Source organism: Pinus tabuliformis, chromosome 5_1 (genome assembly GCF_031772625.1).
Source record: "Pinus tabuliformis cultivar Carrire ecotype Pingquan chromosome 5_1, CPIR1, whole genome shotgun sequence".
Lineage (NCBI taxonomy): Eukaryota > Viridiplantae > Streptophyta > Pinopsida > Pinales > Pinaceae > Pinus > Pinus tabuliformis.
This window is the reverse complement of record NC_142305.1, coordinates 686,565,028-686,582,403: the sequence shown is the minus strand read 5'-3', so window position 1 is coordinate 686,582,403 and position 17,376 is coordinate 686,565,028.

Sequence of the window (17,376 nt, the reverse complement as noted above, 5' to 3'; positions counted from 1 at the left end):
ATAGATTACACAATATAAATTGCTCCCACGTCATAGGGAACTTCGCATTCTTATTACCGTATAATTTATATGAATATTCTTATAAAAATGTACATCCCTATTGCTCTCACCTTATAGGGAACTTGACGTTTTTATTAGCCTAATATTCTCATAAAAATAAACATCTAGATTCCAGCAAAGATGGAGAAATTACGTGTTACATGTTAGCTTGGCCATTTCTGATTTGAATATTTCCATTGCTTCCGAAGACAAGCATGTGACCATTCTCATGCTATTCTTTATCCCGCCATCTTTTTTTGTATTCGGAGGTCAGAGGAAAATGCAGAAAAAAACGAACCAATAGCATGCCAAATGCCCTCTTTTCGGTCACTACGATAAGACCTTCTATGCCTTCGTTATACATTACAAGATTATCTTGAATTTGGATACTGTTTGTAACGATAAATACCTGAGGATTATCAATCAAGCTGTTTATGAGTTGAGGAACTGTTTCTATTTTCATTAATGTAGGTTAGTCGGCATTGTTAATCGAAACAATGGAAATCAGGATCTTTATAAGTTTAACTAAAACTGATCCAAGGCGCAGCTGTTTATCACTAGAGGCGTAAAATAGGAAACGAAATTGATAACCGCCTAATAAATTGTTCGATTCTCTCGAATTTTTATGAACGTCATGGAGAATGATTTTATTTTTTTCCCAAGATGCAGATGTGCTAGTTTATCTGTCTACTTGTAGCACATATACACTGTAATAGTATAATGATAGACATCCTTTCAGACAACAATACTGGAAATTCAATATTGGTCTCATCCTTTTGGAGATGAAAACTCACCATGGCCTAGGGTTTCTGTCCCGTGGTTTCTTGTTCAACTCTGCCTTGAAAAGCCTTTTATCAGAGGTTACTGCAAATTGGACCTGGTCATGCGAGGAACCATTTTGACGACCCTCTTCCACCCTGAGGTTGAAATAGGGGAGCCTTCGGCTAACAATTTTTTTTTTTTATAGATGTCGAGGACAAACAATAAATGACATTCATAGGTCTTTTTTATTGCATTTATTTAGATTCTCACATTTAACATTAAATAAACATCAAAATTTTCGATGACAAATACGTTTAATAAATTTACTTCAAGCCGAGACTTCATGAAACTTCAAACCGAGATTTGTACTAGGTCATGAAACTTCAAACCGAGAATTTTACTAGGCCATGAAACAGACACGTTGAAGGAAATACCTGAGCATTTTTGGTCCAGAGTGAGGGCAATGTTACTATAACATTCCACAGCCAGTAAAGCTTCGGGGACACACAATCAGATCCGTTGACATAGAGTCCCAGACCCCTGGGCCTCACTTGCAGGCTATATGTGCCATGTGACAGATTATAACGGGACTTTCGGCTAACGAGCGCTTGCCCTACACGGAGGTATTGGCCAAGCAAAAGCGTATCGGTGGGATTATCGCTGCTTTGCCAGAGAGTTGCGTTTGCCTTGCCAAGAATTCGAAGCACACCGCCACCGGACAGTCTCATTCCCGCGAACTGCCATCAACACCGCAGAACCCGCTGCCGCAGTTAACCTTGAATCGTCATTTTCGAATAAAAATGGCCAGAAAATGGCGAACCGATAAGAATATTTCATTACATTGTCTATTCATATAAAGAATATTCGTCGAACAATGGATCTTAGTTATTGATTAAAAAGTTAAACATCTTTAATATATGTAATAAATTCTAAAATAAATATATTGAGATAATTTTTGTAATAATGTGACGTTGGATCATTGTTGACAATAATAATCGACAATGATTGATTTTATAAAACATAGTTGACCACGGCTGACCCTGATTGATATTATAAACCCAAAAGAATAATAAGGGATTAATACTAAAAACCCAAGGTATATAATCTCGAAGATAAATACTATAAACCCTCAAATAAACATGGTTGACCATGTTTATTATTCATGTTGACACAATCTTTGTCACAATGTGACGTTGGACGATGCTCGACCATGGTTGACCATGATTGATTTTCATATTGTGACAATCTTTGTCACAATGTGATGTTGGATCATGCTTGACCATGATTGATTTTCATATTGAGACAATTGTTGTCACAATCAGATCTTGGACCATGGATAATTCTCATATTGAGACAATCTTTGTCACAATGAAGCTTTGGACCATGGTTGACCATGATTGTCACAATCTGATGTTGGACCATGGTCTACCACGATTGACCATGGTTGACCATTATTGATTTTCATATTGAGATAATTTTTCTCACAATACGATGTTGGACCATTGTTGACAATGATTGACCATGGTTGATTTTCATATTCAGACAATCTTTGTCACAATGTGGCGTTAGACCATGGTTGACAACATTGACCATGGTTGACCACATTTGACCAATGTTGACAATGATTGACCATGGTTGAGCATGGTTGATCTTCTTATTGGGACAATCTTTGTCACAATATGACATTGGACTATGGTTGACCATGATTATAAACGCAAGGGATTTATATTAAATCCTAATATTAGTATTATAAACCCTATGAATAATATTATACCTTAAGAATATGAACCCTTAGAATAATAAACCCAATGGATTATAAACCTAAGGGAATAATATTAAACCCAAGGGATTAATATTATAGAGCCAAAGTATACAAACCCTAAGATAAATATTATAAACCCTAAAATAAACATGGTTGACAATGGTTTATCATGATTGATTTTCATATTGAGACAGTCCTTATCACATTGTGACATTGCACCATGGTTGACCATGCTTAACCATGTTTGATTTTCATATCAAGACAATATTTGCCACAATGTGACGTTGGACAATGATTGACCATTGTTGATTTTCATATTAAGACAATCTTTGTCACAATGCGTCGTTGGACCATGGTTGGCCATGCTTGATTTTATAAACCCAAGTAATATAAACTCTAAGATAATATTATAAACCCCAAGGATAATTTTAGGGGCAAATGTTCGCCCTTTGGCGAAATTAAGGGGTTTTAAATTTTTAGTGGGCGAATATTTTGTATCATAGTACATTTTTACAAATCACCTCAAATAGCCCACTTTATTTTAAGGGAGAGGGTAAAAAAGGTAAATTTAGCCCTTGAAATTAGGACTTACAAGCTTCCATTCGCCCATTTTCAAGAATAGGTTTTATTTAAGTGAATCCATTCGCCCATGTTCAAGAATAGGTTTTATTTAAGTGAATCCTATGGGCCAAATACCATATTTATAAAAGAGGTATGGTAAATTAATAAAAATATAAATAAATGAGAGGTATGGTAAATAAATAAAACATTTTTTTATACTTACTCCATAAGTCACCTTATATACATGTAAGGGTGTAAACAAATAAAAATATAAGTAAAGTGGAGGTATGGTAAATAAATAAAATGTCTTTTTATACTTACTCAAAAGGTATGGTAAATAAATAAAAATATAAATAAACTAGAGGTATCGTAAATAAATAAAACCTCTTTTTATATTTAGTCCATAACCCTCGTTCTATTTATGAAGGCTCAAGAAAGAGGTTTTATTTAAGTGAATCCTATGGGCCAAATACCATATTTGTAAAAGAGGTATGGTAAATTAATAAAAATATAAATAAACGAGAGGTATGGTAAACTAATAAAAATATAAATAAATGAGAGGTATGGTAAACAAATAAAACATTTTTTTATATTTACTCCATAAGTCACCTTATATTTACGAACACTCAAAAAATGAATTATATTTAGGTGAAACCTATGGCCAAAATGCTATGGGACAAATACCATGGACTAGATTGTTATTAATACCATGCAAAAAAACATTATTAACCCTAATATTGGAATTAATAAAAATAAAAATGGCACATGGTATTGACCCATGGTATTCACCAAAATGGCACATGGTATTGACCCATGGTATTCACCTTGAATGTAGCCTATTTAAATGGGGGAATTAAACCAGCATGTAGCCTATGCTAAGATTCACTAGGACTTTACAAAGTTTTATTATTTAGTGAAAGACTCGCCAAGATCTTACAAGATTTTATAATTGAGTAAAATATTCGCCATGCCTGGTGAGAGATTCGCCAAAAAATTATATATACATATCATATTATTGATAAAATCGCCTTCCATTTTTCCTATATACCATGGAGATTCGCCCATTTATTATATTTATAAATTTAGGGGGGGTTCTTAAAATTTTCCCTGATAAACCCTAAAATAAAAAAGATTGACCATGGTTGACCATGATTGATTTTCATATTGACACAATCTTTGTCACAATGTGATGTTGGACCATGGTTTACAATGATTGATTTTCATATTGAGACAACCTTTGTCATAATGTGACATTAGACCATGGCTGATCATGGTTCATTTTGATATTGGGACAATATTTGTCACAATGTTATGTTGTACGATGGTTGACCATGATTGATTTTGATATTGAGACAATGTTTATCACAATGCAATGTTGGACCATTGTTAACCATGGATGATCATGATTGATTTTCATATTGAAAAAATCTTTGTTACAATGTGACGGTGGACCATTGTTGACCATGCTTGAGCATGGTTGATTTTCATATTGAGACAAACTCTATCACAAATTGACAATGGTCCATGGTTGACCATGGTTCGTTTTCACATTAAGACAATCTTTGTCACAATACAATGTTGGACCATGGTTGACAATGATTATAAACCCAAGGGATTTATATTAAAACCTAGGATTAATATTATAAACGCTATGAATAATAGTATACCCTAAGAATATGAAACATTAGATTAATAAACCTAAGAGATTGATATTATAAACCCAAGGGATAATAAACCCAAGGAATTACAACTAAAACCCGAAGGAATTATGGTTAACAATTTCAATAATGAATATAAAGGAGGAATTTATTCGACTGATGTAGTTGACTATGTGTGACTATTACTGTTAATCAATAATTATAATAGGTTATTATGTTTAATTGATGTTGAAGAGTGTTAATTATCGAACATAGCGAAACATAGTTGAACATAGTTAAACACATTAGTAAACCAATGTGTTCTAAAGCATATTAATATAAATATTATTAAACATTTTGAAACATTGTCTAAGAGTTTCCATGTTTTGACTATGTCATCATGTTGACTCTAGTTATGTCAAACATGAAGTTTATGGTTAACCATAGGCACAAAGGTTGACTACATGGTTGACTATATGGTTGGTTATCTATATAGTTGACCAAGGTTGACTAAGGATGACTATGAGTGAAAAATGTTAACTATCATTGAGTATGGTAAACATATAGTTGATTAACATTGACCATAGTTGACTATTTATACATTGACTGCCAAACATGTTAAAAATAATGCCTATTAATTGTCATGGTTTAACATGATCTTCATGTTGACTTTCTTTAACCAAATTGATCATGATTATGATGTTAGTATTTAAATTAATATATTACTAATGTATAAATTTATTGATCAATATAATAATCTATAATTATTATTATATATAATAAATTTATTAAAATTTAAATAATATGGTTAATTTTAAAATGTAAAAAACAATAATATAATATTAATATTAACGATTATATTAATGTATTAATAACATATTATATTATCTATTATTATTATTATTAAATCTTATATTTTAAACTTAATATTAAAAACTCTAAGAACTAAAACCTTGAAAATCCATATATATATATTCAAGTATGAAATATTAATTTTGTTTGGGGTGGTGTAGTTATCTTTAATTTTTAAATTATTAAACATTTTTATTATTTTAAATAAATCATAATTTAGGTAATTATTTTAATTATTTTATTAATTTATATAGTTATTTTAATTATGAGGTTATGATAGGTACATGTCTTATTTAAATTTTTATTTTTTAATTACGTTTAATTTTTGAAATTTTATTAAATTTGATAATTACTTTATTAATGTGGTTGTACTAGTTTATATTTGTAGAGACAAAGAAACTATTTATGTAAAAAAAATGAATCTCATTTTAGTTAATATTCATTCTATATTGATTAACTCTTTTATTTTTTTATTTATCCTTATATTTAAATAATTGAATTCTAAACCTTTCTATAGTATAATTAAATAATTATATTTTACAAACATATATAATATGGTTAATTATCTACTTATATATATATATATATATATATAAATTATTTTATAAATTTAAATTTAAAAAATATTATTAATTTTCATTTACTTATATATAATTTATTTTATAAATTTAAATTTAAAAAATATTATTAATTTTCATTTACTTATCTAATAAAATAAAAGACAAAAAATTCTATAAAAATATAATAATGTCCTATAAAATAAAATAAAATATAAAAATATCTTATTGATAAATAACTTATTCTATTACAATAACATCACACATTTAAACCTATTACAAACCCCTATAATTTTAATTTTAATCTTATATATAATTAGTGTAGTTAATTTTAATTGATTGCATTAAACCCTAATTATAACTACATTAAATTAAAATCAACTATACCAATTATATTTAAAATATATATATATTATCTTATATGATACCTATATTATTTTAAAATAATATATTTATTTATTTATTTATATTATAAAATATTATATTTAAATTTCAACAATTTTAAAATGAATTAAAAACTTTAATACTAAAATAAAATGATAACGCGTAACTTTTATTAAATTTTGAAAAAAAAAAATATTGAGCTAGCATAAATAATTTCCATTTCATTTAAATATTCGTTTTTTAATGAATGAAAACTTATGGTATTAATATATTATTTGTTTTTCAAATTTAATATTTTCATGAAAAAACTTTAATAACACCATTCAACTCTATGAGTTATAAACGCCAACTTTGTTATTATGGCATTGTTCCACTTTATGAAAATCTGGTTCTGGCGAGTTTTTTGGAAAGGTAACCTTGCAATAACCTCCGCATTAATGTTTTGCATTTTGTTGGTTGTAAGCTACCCTCACATCCATATGATTCCTTTAATTTTTTTTGTTCATTATGTTTTTGAAACATTCGGCTCGCTATTCAATTGATTCCAAATCTGTCGATGAAAAGAAAATTGTGTCTACACCACATTCCATTGATTTCATCGTTGTTGTAAGTAGTTATTTTTAATTTCCTCATATATTGTGTCTCAGGATGTCACTACTGAGCAAAGGGTAATTTTAAGACATTTTTTCAATACAAAAGAATTCTTTTGTCTTAAAAAATCACTTTAAGCCACAACAAAAATAGTTTGAGACAAAAATATTTTAAGACAAAATTTTATATTCAAGGTAATAGGAATTAAGATTAATTTCATTTAAGAAAATTAATAACTAAAGCAAAATCATATCAATTTAAGACAATATTATCTAACACCTGCAAAATTGACTCTCATAGCGCACCCTGAGTGGACTAGCTTGCAAGCTACTACTGTCTTCTACCTATATAAAGGTTGTTATTTTACTTACCATTCGTGTTATCTTAAATAAAGACAACGATTTGTTTGGCTCTTCATTTTGTGGGGTAACCAACTCTGAAGAACATGACAACTTTTCCTCGCAAGATCTCTCGGACATCAATTCCTCTCATGTCCCTTTAATCTCTATTGATACGAGTAGAGACAACTTGTTTGTTATTGCATTCAAAAATTTTGCACAGAGATTCTATTAGCACTAAGTTTATACTTTCAAAAAGGGTCAAAATGTTTTGAAAATCAGTTAAGAGTTTTATTACAAGAAAAGTGGGCTTAAGTGTAAGACTAGGTAAAATTTTGGTGTGAAAAGGTGGCATAAGAGTTAAAAAATCATGTTAAAAAAGTTGTTTATGTCATGCCAATTTTTTTCACCCAAGTCATGCACCAATTGGATGCCAAAAATAAGTGGCACTATGAAATATTTTCGTAGCACCTACATGTCACGCTACAAAATATTTTCATAGCACTTACAAAATTTTGAAAAAAATAAAGTTTTATAACTATCACTTGGGTCATTTTAAACGCTTTAAAATTTTTTGATGAAATTTAACCTATGATATGACTTTATGTGATGGTTTGAGGCGGTTTCAAAACATTAAAAAGGGTTTGGAGAGGACAGTTAAAACCAGAATTGTGCGCAAATCAGCCATTTCCATCAAACCTAGGTGACTAGCTAGTAGCAGACAATGAAATTTCTAGCAATTTTTTACAACAAATGGTAGAGTGCTCAATTTTTCTCAGTTAAGCAATGGGAAATTTAGGTCATGTGAGATGATTTGAACTAGATGGAGTATGGTTTGAGGTATGTGATGAATTTTCACATTTATTTAGAAATACAGGATGGGAGTTGATTTTCCAGCGGTTTGATGGTTATAATCTCAGTTAGTGTTATGATATTATTCACTCTTTTGATGGTAATAGAGTTCAGATAAGAGGAATGGAGTTTGCAGTCACTGAAGATTCAATAACAGAAGCCACGGGGATGCCTATTGAGGATGAGAAGTGGTTTAAGAAACGAATGATGCAAAACATGGATCTCAACTTATTCCTAAAAGGAGAACATGAGAAACCTAATTGGAGCATGGGAATCCCTCAGAAGATGTTGAAGCTCGAATGGTCTAAAATTTTAAATATTGTGCAACTCTTTTTTACATGTGAAGGCTGGTATTCCGAAATCTACCTTTACCACATGAGGTTTTAATGGCATTTAGTTAGTTTTGGAAAGATGAACTTACCTTATTTCTTACATCAAAGCTTGCTTAAAATGTCCACTAAGGCCAGAACCAAACCAAAATGGTTACCTCATGATATATGCTACCATCGCCTAATTAAGATATTGTATATACATGAGTTAGATAAGAAAATACAAACCCTGAGGCAAAGGACATGGAGAATCTCTACACCTAGAATACTAAGAAAGGGTAAGACTAAAACTCATGTTGAAACCCTAGCCCTTGAAACAGAGGCTGAATCCAATCATGTGCCTATTGAGAAAAACCTTGTAAAGGAACCAAAGATTAAATTCTATGAAAAGAGAACAAGAAGACAACATTCACAAATTTTAGAAAAAGAGGAAGTAAAGCATCAAGCAGAAAAAAGTGAGAACGGAAAGAAGAGTATGGAAATAGGGGACGAAGACACATAAACAAAGCCTAGGGTTTACCAAAGGAAACCCCATACTCATCCTACAAATAAATTAAGGCTGAGTTTTAAGTCAAAGCTTAATCCTAAGCTAAAGGAACCGGTGATAATTGATGAACAAGATAATGTGATGTCTTCTAAGGGCAAGAAAAAGACTACAAAACAAGGGAAAATAGAGTATGCAGGTAGGAAGGGGAAAGGAGCTCTAAAAGATAACAAAACTATACAAAAGGATAATAAAAGGATGACAAGAATCCAAGACAAGTTAAAACTCCTTGCTCATGCTGCATAAGTTATGGAAGAATGATCAAGTTACCTCATTTAAAGGGCAATATATGAAACCCTAATTTTGTTGAAAAATCCCTAATTTTACCTAAGCGTTTTGGCATGATCCATTTTATCTTTTTGATAGTTAGTTTGTTTTCGATATGTTAATGTAATATGTCATAATGGTTTTGCAGCTAAAGGAGAGCATAAAATATGAGTCAACACAAGAAAGGACCTTAAAGAGTGTAAAAAGTTGCACAGTTTCAACAGATTTCACAGGTTCATGTATTAGTTTTTCTACAAAGGAGTAATACATTTTACATTTCTAGATACAAAGCCTAGAAGGATGTGAACAATTTCAATCCTACACTTAAGCTATGACTCGTCCTTTTCCCAGAGAATAACAGAGGATGTGTACAATGATTTTAAAATGCTTTGACTAATGTTTAATTAACAAATAAATATTTGAATAGCTAAAAGGATAGGCTTTTTATTATGCTTTGTATATTAAACTCTTAGATATTTTAAATATTTCATAGTTATGCTACCAAAATTTGTGGATCTTAACTTTCCAGTTTTAGTTTTTGGTTTTCAGCAGTGCATTCTCAGTTTGCAATTTCAATATGGACTTCAGTGTGGTACAGTTTACAGGTTGCGGGTTATTGTTTGGGATACACCCAATGGATTAGGCACATGGTCACTATGTTCTTTACTACCTCTTGGGGAGACAGTAACCCCATTGGAGCCAGTTTTTTTCACCGAGTTTCTACTTTCAAAAAAGGGTCAAGTTTTTTTAAAAATTAGTTAAGAATTTTATTACAAGAAAAGTGGGCTTAAGTGTGGAACTAGGTAAAAATTTGGTGTGAAAGGTGGCATAAGAGTTAAACAAGCATGTTAAGAAAGTTTTTTATGTCATTCCAATATTTGTTTATCTAATTATTGCACCAATAAGATGCCAAAAATAGGTGGCGTTATGGATCTTTCAAACCTTTCACTTCCAAGCACTTTGGAGAAGATGTCTGCAATATGCTCATTTGTGGAACAATGCCAAAGGTGGATTGTTTTGGCCTCAACATAATGTCGAATCAAATGGTATTTTGTATTACTGTGCTTCATTCAGTCATATAAATTTGGGTTCTTGGCCAACGTTATTGCAAAAGTGTTGTCAATAAAAAGAGGATTTGAAGTGTTGTCATTCAAGAAAGCAATTTTTACATCCATTTGATTGAATTTCCAACCAACCTGAGCTACCAAGGCAAAAAGTGTCTAGATGGTAGCCCATTTTTCTATGGGGGGTAAAGTCTCCTCATAATCGGCCCCTTATTTCTATGCAAAACCTTTTTCCACAAGCCTGACTTTATGCTTTTCAAGTGAACCATCTGATTTATACTTGTTCTTGAAGACCCACTTGCATACTATTGGTTTGGTTCTCAATGGAGGATCAACCAACTCCGAGGTGTCGTTCTTGATCAAAGCATCATATTCTTTCTGCGTCGCTTCTTTCCATTTATCATGAGAAGAGACTTCTTTGGGTAATAACTACCCCTTGTAACTATTTTCTAACCATTCAAATGTGGCCTCTCTTATCATAATATTTTCTATAGAACCATGTAGTTAATTCATTCCAAAATATTAACAATTAATAATTCTTTATTTAACTTCCTATTTAAAAAGAAAATTTCGTACAGTAACAAATATTTACATGTCTTACCTAGGGGCATTACATCTTCCCCCACTTCAATCAAACATCATCCCGGTGTTTTCCAACCTTTCAAATAAACTGGGATAAATATTTTTCATAGTTTTTTCACCTTTCGAGGTGGCCTCTTCAGGGCCAAAATGTTTCCACTAGAACTTAACCTGAGTTATAGCTCTCTTCCACAGCATTACTTCTCTCCAGTCTAAGATACAAAGAGGTTTGATTAGAAACTCTCTATCCAGTTCAACCTGAAAGTCACATCACATCATTATTATTAGATTGACATCATGTAATTAAAAAAAATATAAATACAACTTATTCACCATGTACCTATATGTTTCTCTAATCAATAATGTGTCTAGGGTCATATATATATATATATATATATATATATATATATATATATATATATATATATATATATATATATATATATATATATATATATATATATATATATTTCTTAAGTAATGAGACATGAAATACATTATGAACCCGAATATGGCCAGGTAATGCCAACTGATAAGCTATCGACCCTACTCACGGGAGGATCTGGAATGGTCCACAAAAGCAACGGGATAATTTAGCACAAATTCCCCATTGTAAGGTACTTTTCTTAGGCTTAACTCAGACATAAACATGATCCCCAACCTGGAATTATTGATAATTATGTTTTTTGTATGCATAAATGTTTTGTCTGTCTTGAACCGCTTTTAAATTCGATCTTATCTTTTTAACAATAGTTTCCATTTATTTCAACATCTCAGGTCCCAACAATAGTTTATCCTCATGACCAAACTAGTTAATGGGTGTCTTCCACCTACGTCCATATAACACCTCGAAGGGGATCATTTTGAACGATGTTTAATAGCTATTATTGTAGGTGAACTATACAATATGAAGATAATCCTCCCATTTGTTGGGTTGTTTCATAACATACATTCGCAAGATTCCTCCAACACTTAATTTACCTTCTCTGTCTGTCCATCTATTTAAGGGTGATAGGCAGTGCTAAAATGTATTTGTGTTTCCAATCCTGTGAACAAAGCCTTCCAAAATGTAGAGGTAAACTTCACATCTTTGTCTGATATCAACACCTTAGGTATGCCATGCAACCAGAACATTTCACGCATGAAAATATCAAGGATTTGAATTGTTTTAAAAGTAGATTGTACTAGTATAAAATGTGCGGTTTTGCTCAACTTATCAATTACTACCACAATATAATCATTATGTATTTTTTATCTGGGTAGACCAATAATAAAATCCAATGTAATAACTTCTTACTTACATTTAGGAATGGACAAGGGATGTAGTAGTCTGGCAAAGTGTTGATGTTCCACTTTTACTTGCTAGAATTCAAGGAATTTTGTCAAATATACCGCCACCTCCTTCTTCATACTAGGCCAAAATAAATCTTTTCTTAAAGCAGTAATTAAATTTTGGTAACTAGGATGCATTGCATAAGGATGTTTATGATATTCATCTAAGATTATTTTTTAATACTTTGTTGATTAGGCACATAAACTCTATTTTTAAAAATCAATAAATTATCCTTATTAACGCCATATCCTAGCTATTCTTCCTCGCTATTTCGTTGTTGTAACTATTGACATAAAAAATTAGATTCATGATCAATCAAGGCAGCTTATTTAATTAGTTACTTAAAATCATTTTTAGCTTCACTAAATGAAATCTCATATAAACAATGCAATTTCCTACTTAAGGTATCCATTACTCGATTCTCCTTTCCCTTGAGATGCTTAATATCAAAGTAAAACTCACTTAGGAAGGTTATCCATCGCACCTATCATGTGTTCAATGTTGGTTGTTTAAAATAATTGGTGAGGCTACTATGATGAGTCATTAAGAAAAATCTCTTTCCAAGTAAGTAGTGTCGCCACACTTTCAAGGCATGTACTGCTGCGGCAATTCTAAATAATACGTTAAGTAGTTTTGTTCATGTTCCTTTAGATTTCAAGATTCATAAGCCATCACTCTCCCATCTTTCATCATTACTCCTACCACTACTCCTTTACATGCATCCATACATACCACAAAATCATGTTCTACATCTACTACCTATAAAAAAGGAGCAGTAGTGAGCAAGTGTTTTAGTTGATCAAAATTTTTTGACACTCAATTGTCCACTGGAACACTCTCCCCTTTTTTTGTAATGAGGTAATGGGGTAAGTCACTCTAGAAAATCCTTCAATAAAGCAACGATAATTTTTTTTTTCCCCTGGGAAAAAGTCGTAATTTTCATTAAGATTAAGAAAATTACATTTTGCAGATGCCGAAGCATATTCAAAAGCAGGCTTGTGCCTGTCGAGTTCATTTTTTAACTGCTATATACAAAAAGTCTCCACGCAGGGAGCATGTAAATAAGTCAGAGCTATGTTCAAAATTTATGCTGGCTCTTCGCAGAGAGCAATATATACTGCTGTAATATAACAAAAAGATGTATTGTTCAGCTGTATCTACATACTGAAATAAAAACAAAATACTGCATATGTATATGGGCTTATAGCCCATCATTCCAATTGTTCATCAAATGGCCGATGATAGTACTGATAAAAGGTGCCATCGACTTCCTCCTGGATCCACCATTCCTCCCCTATTCTGTGCGCTGCCTCTTTAGAGAGCTGATCTGTAGTGGTGTTCTGTTCCTTGTAGATATGATGACAGACAAAAGATTCAAAAGACGTAATCAATCTCTTTGCTTCATCAAGTATATGTCTCAAAGCAAATGCATGACAATGTGATGCATTATTGAGCCAATTGCAAACAACTTTGGAATCACCAAAAATCTGTCAGTGTCTGCATTGTTTAAGGATAGCAAAATGAATGATATGCTTGGCTGTGATAAGTTCTGCGAAGTTGTTTGTGCCTCTGCCTAGGTTAATTTGAATCTTGTAGCAGTGTCTGTCATTTAGGTGAAGTATGGCTCCCCCCCCCGCACCCATCATCTTGGGCTGAGCCATCAAAGAAAGCCCAGGGCTTTGTATAATCAATGGGGATAGGAGTGAGAGTTCTCGGTGGATTGGAGAGGTCCTCTTCCGGTAATAAATTATAATCTGCCACAGTATGTAGAATAATCGAAGGCCAGTGTGGCATCTTCAGTTGGAAGATGGACTGATTGCGGGCTATCCATATAGCCCAACAAATTAGCAGAGGTAGGTTCTTGGCCTTGCCTGTATGCTCTAGGCACCAGTTGGACCAAGCCTCCTATAGGGTGTTCCCATGCCATTGCTTCAGATGCGGGATATGTGATGAAATTGACTGCCAGAAGTTAATGGTCGAGCTGCAAGATAGAAACAGGTGCTCTGTGCTCTCATCAGCATTAAGACAAAGGTGACAGCGGAAGGGTCCATAGAAGGATCGCTTCATGAGATTAGAACCTGTGGGGATTTTATCAAAGATGATATTCCACATCAGAAGTCTCGTCCTGGGCGCAGCCTTGAATTTCCATATCGACTTCCAAGTGGGAAGGATGTCAGGTGGTTTATGTGGCTCCATAAGTTTGAGGTATCCCAATTTGGGTGAGTACACTCCATGTTTAGCATGTGCCCAGATAATCTCATCTGGTCCTTCCATAAGTCTGATTTGTGCTTGTGTGAGAGCAAAAGTATATTCCTTCCAATCATCAAACCATTGGTTGGGCAAGTTTAGAGCTCTGGCTGTTAACCAAGCCTGCTGGAGGAAAGAGGAATTAGCTTGGTCACCAATGTGTTTGATATGTGTGATTCCTCTGTCATGGAGATAGCGAATAAGATCAGCTGGCAGTCTGTGAGCATTCCCGCATCCAACCCAAGGGTCCACTCCAATACGAACTGCATTCCCTTCTTTGATCCGCCAAGTGATGCCATCTCGAAGCAAGGGTATTGAGTCAATGACAACTTTCCAGATGTTGGAGAAGAGGTTGTTGTGTCCATTTCTAGTACAAATCCAGTCTAAAATGGGCAGTGGCTTAATGTACTTGGAATAAGCCACCCGGGTCCAGAGACTGTCTGCTGTGAGTAAACTCCAGCCAAGTTTTGCTGCCAGAGCTTTAGAGAAGATAGCCAGCCTCTTAATGCCCCATCCTCCCCAGCTCTTAGGCTTAGTAATGGTCTCCCATTTCACCCATGCAAATATACGCCCCGGCTGGTGTCCTTTCCAAAGGAATCTGCAGCATATGCTCTGGAGCCTGTTCAGTATGCCTCTTGGAATCCAAGCCAGGGCCATCCAGTACACAGGTGTGGCTTCAATGACCGCTTTGATGAGTACAAGTCTTCCCACTCTCGAAAGATATTTGTGGTACCAGACTTGTAGCCTCTTCTCTACTTTGGAGATAAGCCATAGCCAATCTGCAATTTTATAGCCAGATGGTTTCAATCTAAAACCAAGATACTTAATTCCATCCGATAATTCCAAGGTGACAAAAGGGAAGCGCTGTGAGGCATAGTTGATTTCGTGTGCCGAGCAACCAACTGATGTAATAATGGACTTGTTATTGTTTATCTGCATCCCCGTGGCCTGCTGGAAAAGAAGGAAGGAGTTATGTAAAGTGGAGGAGTCACCGATACTGCCATTTAGGAAGATGAGAATATCATCAACGAATAATAGGTGAGTAAGGAAAAAATTATCCACTATTTTGATTCCAGTGATAAGGTGTCGATCTCTGGTGGATAAGATTATCCTACTCAGACCTTCCATAATAAGGAGAAAGAGCAGCGGAGAGAGAGGGCATCCCTGCCTGAGCCCTCTCTCAGCAGTGAAAAAGGGAGTAGCTTCTCCATTGAGGAGGACACTATAAGATACATCAGTGATGCAGCTCATCATCCATTTGATAAAATCATATGGGAAACCAAGATGAGTAAGCAGCAGCCTAAGGTACAACCAGTTTGTTCTATCAAATGCCTTGGAGAGGTCTACTTTAAGAATCATTCCTTTATGCTTCTTGATCTGAAGAGTATGCATAAGCTCCTGTGCTGTAGCTATGGATTCATGAATTTGTCTGTGATGTAAGAAGGCAAACTGTTCAGATGATATGTGCTGCGAGAGGATGGGCTTGAGGCGGTTTGCAATAATCTTAGCAATGATCTTGTAAAGACAGTTACAGAGTGATATGGGCCGGAAATCATCGAAGGAGATCGGATCATCAGTCTTAGGTATGAGGGCGATGAAAGTGGATTAGATAGCTGATGATATCCGACCTCTTCTCCTGCTGTCCTCCACTATACTCAATAAATCATGACCCAAAATGTCAAAGAAAGAGATGTAAAATTCAATGGTCCATCCGTCCGGGCCAGGGCTTTTATCCTTTTTAAACCATTTCAGAGTGGCTTCCAGCTCATCCATGGTCACCTCCTTCAGTATCTCTTCCGATAAGTCCTGGTCCACATATCTGGGGAAGAGCTCGGCTACTCTCATGATCTCCAGTATGTTGACATTCCCTGGCGCCTTGTAGATACCTCTAAAGTGTTCAGTGGCCAGCCTGGCCAAATTCTGCTGATTAGAGATGGTGATGCCATGTTCATCCTTTAATTCCCATATAGTGTTGATGGATTTCCGGCCATTGGCAAATTTATGATAGAATTTTGTGTTGTTGTCTCCCTCAGTGAGCCAAATAGCTCTGCTTCTCAATCTCATGCTTTGTTCTCTTGCCTTCAATATTTGAGATCGTTTAGCTAGCAGCAGGTTATATTGTTCCTTACTCTCCGGAGTGTTGAAAGTTCCTGTTGTAGAGTTTTCATACTCCGTGATGATCCTTTCAGCCTCCATGAGGGTGTGGTTATCCTGGATCCTCTTCTGATGTGCCCATTTTTTTGTAATCAGCTTGAGTTCAGTTAGCTTCCTGACAAAACCTGTAGAAAATTCTTCTTCTTCCCGGATTGGGTTGTTTTGCCAGTATTCATGGACCAGATGAATGTATGAAGGATCTTGTAGCCAGGAAGCATTGAATTTGAAGGGGCTCTTAATTTTACGAGTGAGGCCATCTACCTCCAGGAAGATAGGTATGTGATCTGATAAGCCACCCGATCCTACCCATTGTCAAACTCTGGGTAGATCAATGTATAACCGTTCTTTAATGAGGAAGCGATCGAGTCTTCTGGCCAAACTCTGATCTCCACTCCTATTATTTGTCCAGGTATACTGTAGTCTAGCAGAAGGAATGTCCACCCAGTGGTGGTCCTCCAATATGGAGGAGATGGTATCAGAGAGAGTATCCACTTGTGCCATATGCCCCCAGGATTTGCAATAGC